Here is an 11,079-nt window from a genome sequence, read left to right on the forward strand (position 1 = left end):
GGGGGCGGAGATGAGTGGCTGGAACATGCCGCCCACCCCCTTTCTTCCTTCCTCATTGCCGGTGGACGCAGGTAAGGAGATGTTCGTCGTTCCTGCGGTGCCACACATAGCGATGTGTGATGCCGCAGGAACGACAAACAACCAGTGGCATGCACCACCGATATTATGAAAAGGAGCAACGTGTCAACAATCAACGATTTTTGACGTTTTTGCGATCGTTGATTGTTGCTCCTTGGTGTCACACGCTGCGATGTCGCTAACGGCACCGGATGTGTGTCACTAACGACGTGACCCCGCCGATATATCATTAGTGATGTCGGAGCGTGTAAAGCACCCTTAAGGCCTCATTCAGTCGTCTGTATGTTTTCATGTACTCAAAAAAAAAAAAAAGTGGTCAAAGTGCTATCAATATTTTGGATCTGATTTTCATCAGTGTTTGGTCAGGTTCAGCTTAGGCTATGTGCGCACGATGCATATTTGCATACAGTTACGCTGTGATCTGCACCGCAGCGTAACTGCATGCGTCCTGCGTCCCCAGCACAATCTATAAAGATTATGCAGGAGACGTGCGCACGTGGCGTATTAGAGTGCAGCGCTTCGGCTGCTGCCCGAAGCGCACGTTCTAAGAAGTGACATGTCCCTTCTTTCCTGCGCTCTGCCTGCAGCTCCTGCTCTGTCTATGGGAGGGGCTGTACTCAGAGCGCATGGAATGGGCTTAAGGGTATGTGCGCACGTTGCTTTTTACCTGCTTTTTTGCTGCTTTTTCTTCTGCGCTGTTTAATGCCAAAATGGATGTGTTCTTCTATTCAAGCAAAGTCTATGGGAATTTGGGTTTCTTGTTCACACTATGTTGTTCAAAATGCTGCCTTTTTGTGGCAGAACTTTGGTCAAAAACTCAGCTTTGCAGTGCAAAACCCAAATGGCAAAAACAATTGACATGTTGCTTCTTTGAAAAGCTGAGTTTTTGACCAAAGTTCTGCCACAAAAAGGCAGCATTTTGAACAACATAGTGTGAACAAGAAACCCAAATTCCCATAGACTTTGCTTGAATAGAAGAACACATCCATTTTGGCATTAAACAGCGCAGAAGAAAAAGCAGCAAAAAAGCAGGTAAAAAGCAACGTGCGCACATACCCTTATTTTTTTTTCATTATGGACTCTTTCTGCAGCGATTTGAAGCGCACGTGTGCTGTATAAATCGTTGCAGACATTTCTGCAGGGCAGAACGCAACGTGCGCACATAGCCTTAATGTGTTATTGCTTTTCATGTATGGAAAAATAAATAAATTATAAATCACACACTTGTACTGGCACTTTTCAGCCATGATGCCTGTAAAAAAACAAAAAACAAAAAACAAAAACATGTCTCCAAGATTCTTTTACAGCACACTGCCCACAAAAAATCCCCTCAGAGCTGTGAACAGTCTCCTATAGACTATAATGTGTTTGTGTTTTATCAGTGACGTCTGATTTAGAGCCCCAGTCACATTTAACGACTTACCAGCGATCCCGAAATCGATGTGACCTGATAAGGATCGCTGGTAAGTCGCTGGTGAGATGTCACACAGTCAGATCTTAGCAACGACGCAGTAACGATCAGCGACCTGTATAACGATCTCGGCGAGTGTTGAAACTGTGTTAAGGGTGCTTTACACGCTGCAACATCACTAGCGATGTCGTGAGCGATAGCACCCGCCCCCGTCGTTGGTGCGATATGTGGTGATCGCTGCCGTAGTGAACATTATCGCTACGGCAGCGTCACATGCACATACCTGTTCTGCGACGTCACTCTGGCCAGCGAACCGCCTCCTTTCTAAGGGGGCGGTTCGTGCGGTGTCACAGCGACATCACACGGCAGCCGTCCAATAGCAGAGGAGGGACGGAGATGAGCGGCCGGAACATGCCGCCCACCTCCTTCCTTCCTCATTGCCAGTGAACACAGGTAAGGAGATGTTCGTCGTTCCTGCAGTGTCACACATAGCGATGTGTGCTGCCGCAGGAATGACGAACAACATCGTACCTGCAGCCACAACGATATTATGGAAATGAACGACGTGTCAACGAGCAACAATTTTGCACGTTTTTGCGATCGTTGATCGTCGCTCATTGGTGTCACACACTGCGATGTCGCTAACGGCGCCGGATGTGCGTCACTAACGACGTGACCCCGCCGATATATCGTTAGCAATGTCGCAGCGTGTAAAGCACTATTTAGGAGGTCGTTGGTAGCCGTCAAACACAGCGATGTGTCCTGCTCAGCATTTGAAGAAAATGGTCCCAACCATTCAGCAATGACTAGCAATCTCACAGCAGGGGCCTGATCGCTGGTAGGTGTCACATATAACGAGATCACTGCTGCGTCACGATCTCGTTAGTGATCTTATAAGTGATCTCGTTTTTTTTTTTGAACTTTGCATTCAGCTTTATTTACACAAGGTTTATAGTAATCTCTCTGACGTATACCACCATGTAGGCATACAATGACGTGTCAAAGATAAGGTCCTTTTTTAAAAAAAAAAAAATATATAATGTGCAGTATGTTTTTCTTATTCCCACTGTATACATTTGTGAACATAATTTGAACATGTGTCGCGGGCAGAGGAGGGGACGCTGGGCTCTCCCACTGCTCGGGTCCAGCTGCTGCTGCTGCTGCTCAGTGGTGGCTCGAGCGGTGGGCCGGATCCCGGGGACTCGAGCGGCGCTCCTCGCCCATGAGTGAAAAGGGGAATGGTTTTGGGGATTTATTGTCCGTGACACCACCCACGGTTGTGGTGAAGTTGTGACACCACCGCTGCTCTGAACGGGGATCCCGGGAGCGGTGACAGGGGCAGCTTGGATGTTGTTTTCTCCCCTCCGTGGGTAGGGGGTTGGTTTTCCCGGGGCCCGGTGAGGGGTAGGGATGGATGGCAGGCGGGTTACGGGGCCTGGCGAGGTGCAGGGTCGTGGGGGCAGCGCTGTGCCGCATGGCACGGTGGTACTCACTCAGCCAATGATGTGCACAAAGTCTCTGGTAAAACAAACGGCTGGATGGACGGGTCCCACAGACGGCTGCGGTGTTTCTCCTCCCGGCAGGTTGATGGTGACTGCTTTTCCCTGCACCTGTGTAGTGTAAACGGTTCGAATGGGTTCCCACTGGTAACCCGCTCCCCAGCTTTGATGGTTGCCGGAGGAGCCCCTTTTGCCCGCAGGCTCTGGCCCTGGGAACTGTAGCCTTGGCGGTGACTGTGTTTCCCTCTCTCAGTTGGACTGTTGCCTTCTGTCGGGACTTGGCTGCTGGGAAACCCAGGAGGTTCCCTTCGCTAACGGATTTGACAATTTCAACGGTGACTCCTAGCCTTGCCGGGGTCCGTAAGCCCTGCCGGTTGGTGCTGGCTTCTCTTTGCGTACCGGTCCGGTACCGCCGGGCCACCGCCCGTCCACGGTCTTTACGGCTGGCTCCGATAGGCCTCTCCTGCAGACGGTCACCACCGTCTGCCAACCTTGCTGTACTGTCCGGGCCACACACCCGGACCAACTTCAGACTGCTCAACTGCCACTTCACTTCCTCTCTCCACTCCTCTCCAAACTCTATCTGAACTCTTTTCCCGTCTCCAGGACTGTGAACTCCTCGGTGGGCGGGACCAACCGCCTGGCCCACCCCCTGGTGTGAAAGTAGTGCTTGTGATGTCCTGGCTTGTCCAGGGCGCCATACATGCCTTAGACAAGGCTTTATTTTTTTGAGGTGGTCAAAAACGACTTTTAATGGACACCTTTTCTCCTTCTTTGTGGAGTTTTTCATTACCTGATATTATTTTGAAGATTTTTTTTTCCTGAGATGTTTTTGTACCCTTTTGATTAGGCTGGAGTCATACTTGCATGTGCCTCACGCAAAAATAATATCGCACTGCCTGGACCAGCTGGTGGATCTCCTGAAAAGAGCATGTCAGCTTTGTGTCTGATAGACACCCACATATTACTATTACCCAGGCACGATGCCAGCTTGGGAATTCCCAGCTGGCATCAACCCCAATATATCATCTCGTTTGCCACTGCACCAGGGCAATGGGAAGAGCTGAGTACAGTGCCAGATTTGGCGCTTCCAATACTGTAGATGTGCCACTTCTGGGGTGACTGTGGGCTGCTATTTTTAGGCTGTAAAGGGCCAAATAACCATGGCCGTTCCAACCCTAATAATATAAGTTGCCAGTTTAAAAAATGGGGGGACCCCACTCCATTTTTTAAAATTATTTGTTCAAATAATTTAAAAAATCAGTGTAGGATCCCCTCTATTTTTCAAAACCAGCCAAGACACAGCTGACAGCTGAGGGTTGCAGCCTACAGCTGCTGCTGTAACCTGTGCTTGTTATGAAAATTAGGGGAAATCCCACATCATTTTCTTGTCTAAAATTATGTATTAACTATGCTAAATAGCTGTACAAGCTCTCTCTCTCTCTCTCTCTCTCTCTCTCTCTGTATACTCTGTTATCTATCATTTATCTATCACTGTTTCTGGCTTTTACACATCTTTTACACATAAAAAACATTAATTCACGTATAATGCATTTTTTTCCTCTGTACCTGTCACATGGACAAACGGATGGCTGTAGGATGTCCAAAACGGACCATGCAAAACTTGCTTTTTTTACATGGATGTATGAGGGCGCCTTAGTTTGAAAAATGTACTCTATAGAACTGCATGACCTTTCTTTTTACGAACCCTAAAGCGATTAAAAGACATGACATAAGATGGAGTATGTGCACAGCCTTGTTCTTTTGACTTTGCTGTGCACTATGATCATTTTATGGGGTCCTTTTCAGGTAGATTCTGAGTGAAATCTGCATGAAAAACACACCATGTGCACATATGCTAATGCAACCTTTCAAGTATTTTTCAAGTAATTTTTCAGGTGTTTTTGGAAGCATACCTGCTCATCAAAATCCCCTGTATGCACATACCTTCAAACTCCCAAAAAAATGGTACAGGTAAATACACCTCTATTCAGTTGTGTGACAGGTTATATAAGCCGCATAGCCTAAAGAATGAACCAGGTGACTTCAGTTCATTTCCTTCCTTGTATAGCACTTCTGTAAGTAGTCAATTCATACCTGCGCTGCCAGCTAATGAGATAAGGAGACACGTGACGACCTTTTACTTATTGCCCCAGTCTCAACTGAGTCATGTCAGGACTGGGCTTACAAATGTACCAATCTATACAAAAGAAATTATCATCTCTATACGTTAGCTGATGGCTCGCATTTAAATTCAGAAGATTTCTGATTCTGTTTCCAATCTCCAAACAGAAACTCATTTAACAGTCCAGGTAAAAATGCAAATTAAATAAAATCTCAATTCCTTTAAAGAGCTGTCTATTTTAGATCTTAGAAATCCCAAAAAAATTCATCCTTTTATTCATAACTTTTTTTCAGTCAATGTATCTTATTTTGTTTCATTAATTTTTTTTGTGTAGAGGGAATGCAAAAAAAATAAAGCAGCGATTTTTATTTATTTAATTTTTTTTTTTTTCAATATTTTCAACTGTTTACCTTAAGATAAAAATATGTTAGCTTTATCTGTGGACATAGAAGATGGAGTGACTTTTTTCTATTAATTATTCTATGTGTCTACCATTCTATCTGCTTTCTCACAATTAGGTCAGTTTCGCACATACATAATACAGCCATATTTTTGCACAGTTATATCTGCTACAAATAGTACCTTGGCCATAAGTCTAGTTGCCCAGGCTAATCAGGTAATTGTTGCATTCCTAGTTATCAGCTTGAGTATGAGAGTATTTAGGAGATGGCCAGATTTCCACACGCTTATGTGGCACCCCTGAGGCTTCGGTCGCCACAGGGTACTGCACCTCGGCTAAGGTGCGGTATTCATCCCGGGTACGGAGGAGGTAATTGCCGGTAACCACCACAATACACACAACACACAGTAATTTCCCTCCCACTAGGAACGGGTTAGGGTAGGGTCCTGGGGGTGGCCATCACAATATGGGACCTCCTGCCTACTAGTTCAGTAACCCGTGAGGGTGGAGGTTCGAGAAGGGGGAGCAAGGCGACACACAGACACACTCAGAGACAGACAGACAGAGAACGAGTGGGGAGTGGGGAGAAAATGATCGCTGGAAAGGGAGCTGCGTAAAAGCTTTCTCAGGACCGAGCACAGAACGCAGGGTGCGGAGCCTTAGGCTGAGTGGGTACTGCACATCCCACCAGCAGAATCCGTAGGGTAGGAGATTTCAAGTATTCTGGCCCACAAAGTGCCCGGGGCACAGCCACATACTAGAGCCAGGAGCCATGACAAAAGAGCGGCACCAGTAAAGGACTTGTGCTGCCTGCCATATGGGTGAGAATCGGAGCCAATACAAGGCAGAGTGTCTAAGCGTAGCTTCAAGCCGCAGGGACCCACACATCACAGCGCAAGTAGGAAGGACTCACCGAGAGAAGCACCGGCTCTGATCTCCGAACTATCCAATAACGGATGGAGCCTGTGACGCCCTGGCAAAGCCAGGTTGTCACAGAAAGAGTTAATACTCCTTGGTAATCTGATCTCACACCGGTGCAGCATGACAAAGCACACCCCCCAGGGTAAGAGAAAAGCAGAGCAGAGGGGAGGGGCTGGAGCAGAGTGTTTGGAGAGACAGAGAGAAGAGAAGTCTGGAGTTGTAGCTCCCAGGCTGAAAGTGAAGCGTGCTCCGAGAGGGCTGGGACAGGCCGTAGTGAGGAAGGGGCCAGCGGTAGCTGGAGCAGGGTAGTGGCCCCTCGGTACCTAGGGTGACCCGGATCACTACAGGGGAGTGGATTCCCCGTTCCCGGCTGAGAAGAAAGAGGAAGAGAGTGGAGAGAAAGGCACCTGGCTGCAGGGAAAGAACAGGAGCTGCTGCACCGTGTGTAGGACACTAACACCCCCGTACCGAAGGCTGCGGACACCGGCAATTCCTAGTTTACTAGTGACTCTGTGTGAATTACTTGTGAGTACGCCCGTGCCCTCGGGCACCGCACCGCAGCACTGCGCCCTGCTCCCTGCTTACCCCATCACCGTGTCCCGGGACAACCAACCCCCTACCCACGGAGGGGAGAAATAACATCTAGCTGCTCCATACCATCACTCCCGGGATCCCCGTCCAGAGCAGCGGTGGTGTTCCAATCTCACCACAACCGTGGGTGGCGTCACGGACAATCTCCCTTACCAAATCCCCTTTTACTGTGGAGCCTGGGATCACAGACCGGGTCACGCTACCGTGATACCCACAGAAGTGACCCCGTGGCCCGGATCTGAGTACCCCCTGGTCCCCGGGCGACACAAGCCCATGACAGCGGAACCCGGCATTCCAGAGGCAGTGATACTTCAGTGAGTAAAAAACTTTGACTGAAACCCTTGTGTCAGGTTTCCAGGTTTCCCAGTTCTCTTTTGAATGAGCTTGCCCTCAGTTAACATGGAGTTTTAAGGTTCTGTTGCCCTACTTCCTGTCCAGCTGCTTAAAAGGCCGCCTCTCAGCCCAGTCCAGTGCCTGAGTATACTGCTTGCTGTGTGCTCCTGCTTTGCTGCTGCTAATCCTGATTGCTTTTGGATCCTCCTAAAGACTACCGACCGACCGACTCTGGACCTTACCCGGTTTCTCAAGCTGTGCCCGGATTCCGTCTGCCATCTTCGGTCAGCACTCTGCCCGGTTCTCTCTGGTTCGTAACCACTCTGGACAATCATCCCGTACGGACACTCCTGGACTTTTACCGCTTGCCCCTTGTGTCCCGGCTGCTGCGCATTTAGGCCTTCCGGGGTGATTGCCGGACAGTCCCTGTATAGGGGTTCGCTCTGGTGGTCTCCCTGGGGGAGTCCGGTGCGTGGCCCCGGGAATTCCCTCCGCTCCGTTTCGGGAAGGTATTGTGTGTATTTGTATTGCTGTGTTTGTTCCGTTGTTATCTACCGTGGTTACAGATTATAAAACATCTTGTATCAAAAACTCGTCTCTGCTGATCATTGCCCTACGCTATCGAAATCCTCAGAACATATAATAAGTATTACATTATACTCAGGCCAAAAAAGAGGATTTCGCTGGGGCAATGACTGAGACACGAGGAGTAGATCAGCTCTTTTCTATGATTAACTCCTTGCAGCAGGAGATGGAGGTGGTGCAGACTAAACTTAGAGATGTGGAGGCACAGCTGGGCCATGATCACCAGGTACTGGGGCCGGCTATACAGGATTTTCAAGTCAGAGTGGAGGCTCAGGAAGCCGTCCCCACTACGTCCGTATCAGCAGCCGGTATGCCTAGGTTACCCCCATTCCGTTTCAATGGTGACCGTGGTCAGTTTCGTGGATTTGTGAACCAATGTATACTGTTTTTTGATGTACATGCTGATTATTACCGTTCTGACCGGTCCAAAGTGTTATGTATAATTATGTTATTAACCTCACGAGCACTGGCTTGGGCTAATCCTATGATAGAGAACCGAGACATCCGTTTAAATCACCTAGATGATTTTCTGACTGCAATGGCGCAAATGTTTGATGATCCGAATCGCCGTGCTACCGCTGAATCGGCTCTCCTTTCCTTACGTCAGGGAAAGCGTTCTGTCATTGAATACGCCACTGAATTTAAGAGGTTAGTGGTAGACACCGACTGGGGAAACAATGCATTATTGTCTGTTTTCAGAAAGGGGTTGTCCGGTACCATCAAGGACGAGTTAGCTCGTTCCGAATCTCCAGGGGATTTTGAACTGTTTCTCCAGCACTGTGTGCGTATTGATACCCGCTTGACGGAACGTAGACAGGAAAAATGGGCAGCTGTAAACCGTGTAAACAACTTTGCGTTTCCTTCCAGAGAACCCGCTCTCAGGACGCCACGGGAGGCCGAGGACGTTCCTATGCAAGTAGACTCTCTGCAAAAGCGAGAGACCAATGAACGTCGCGAACACCGGCTCCGTGAGCGTTTGTGTTTCTATTGCGGTCAATCGGACCATTTCTTGATCGACTGTCCGAAACGTCCGAATCGCCCAAATAAGGTATTGGCAGCCATGGCAGAGTGTGACAACACGGACGCAGAGTCCGATATCTCTGAGGCAAGTGGACACTTGGATGCGGTATTTCCCTTGACTGTAATGTCAACCTCACCGAAGGACTCGGAAGGGAAATATACCCATTGCTCGCTCCCCATTCAGATCCGGTGGGAGGGACAGCTAATACCTACCTCTGCAATGATAGACTCTGGGGCAGGGGGAAATTTCATGGACTCTTCTTTTGCCAGGAAACACGGTATCCGGACTCAGCAAAGATCCTCACCGGTTACCATGGAGACGGTAGACGGATCTCCGTTAATCTCTGGACCAGTCGATCGGGAAACCGTACCGCTAGAATGCGTCATGAAGCCAGGTCAGCAGGAGACCCTTGTTTTCATGCTAATTTCTTCTCCTCATTTTCCGATTATTTTAGGTATTCCGTGGCTACGGTCTACAAATCCGGTCATCGATTGGGAAACTAAGGAAATATCCTTCCCACCGCAGAATATTCCGACCATTAGTCCAACTGTTCCGGTTCCAGTACCACCAAATACGGAGAGCACTGTACAGGTACCTGTTTTACCCCCGGTTTACCGTGACTTCGCTGATATATGCGACAAAAGAAAAGCCGACCGACTTCCCCCGCATAGACCGTATGATTGCCCCATAGACTTACTCCCAGGGGCGGAGATTCCGTTTGGTCATGTCTACCCGTTGGCGGCACCTGAGCTAGCAGCACTAAAAGAGTATATTGATGAAAGCCTAGCCAAGGGATTTATTCGTCCGTCTACCTCACCCGCAGGGGCACCCATCTTTTTCGTGAAAAAGAAGGAGGGGACTCTGAGACCCTGTATTGACTACCGGGAACTGAATAAAATAACCATCCGGAACCGGTATCCGTTACCGTTGATTCCTGAGCTATTGGAGAGGGTCCAACAGGCAAAAATATTCACCAAATTGGACCTCCGTGGGGCATATAATCTGCTTCGTATACGTCCCGGAGACGAGTGGAAGACCGCGTTCCGATGTCGGTACGGACATTTTGAGTACCTAGTGATGCCTTTTGGACTTTGTAACGCTCCCGCGGCATTTCAACATCTAGTTAACGATATTTTTAGGGATATCATGGACCAATTCATGGTGATCTATCTGGACGATATCCTAATCTTTTCTGATTCTTTACAGGAACACCAGGAGCACGTTAAGACCGTACTTACCCGGCTGAGGGAAAACCACCTGTACATTAAGCTGGAGAAATGCGAGTTCCACTGCTCACAAATACAATTCTTAGGTTATGTCATCTCTCCTCAGGGACTAAACATGGAATCTAGCAAGATACAAGCCATTCTGGACTGGCCGGAACCGGGAAACATCAAGGAGGTACAACGCTTTGTCGGTTTTGCCAACTTTTATCGACGCTTTATCCGTAACTTTTCAGAGATTGTCCGTCCCATCACTCTGTTAACCAAGAAAGGACAGAAGTTTGTGTGGTCCGCCCAGGCCCAGGAAGCATTCCATCGTCTCAAGGTATGTTTTACCTCAGCGCCAATATTAGTCCATCCGAATCCCGCACTTCCCTTTATCGTGGAGGTCGACGCTTCCGACTATGCATTAGGGGCCATTCTTTCTCAAAGGACCGGGGACAAGAGTCTCTTGCATCCGTGTGCCTTCTTTTCCCGCCGGTTGTCCCCTGCAGAAAGGAACTACGACATTGCGGACAAAGAATTATTGGCGATTATTTCCGCTTTCAAGGAATGGAGACACCACTTACAGGGAGCCGCGCAGCAAGTGATAGTACTCACGGATCATCGTAATCTGGAATTTCTTAAGTCTGCCAGGTGCCTGTCTCCACGGCAAGCCCGTTGGAGCCTATTTCTTAACCAATTCAATTTTGTCGTTACATACCGTCCAGGTTCACGTAATGGGAAAGCCGATGCCTTGTCCCGAATCCACGCCGTGGACTCCGTGCCTGGAACCCCGTCTCAGACCGTGTTATCGGATGCCAATTTCGTTGGAGTACTCCAGGACCAGGACATGTGGAAGGACATCAAGCTGGCCTATGATGGTGACGTATTTCTTGCTGCCCCCCCGAAT

Source organism: Anomaloglossus baeobatrachus, chromosome 5 (assembly GCF_048569485.1).
Source record: "Anomaloglossus baeobatrachus isolate aAnoBae1 chromosome 5, aAnoBae1.hap1, whole genome shotgun sequence".
Lineage (NCBI taxonomy): Eukaryota > Metazoa > Chordata > Amphibia > Anura > Aromobatidae > Anomaloglossus > Anomaloglossus baeobatrachus.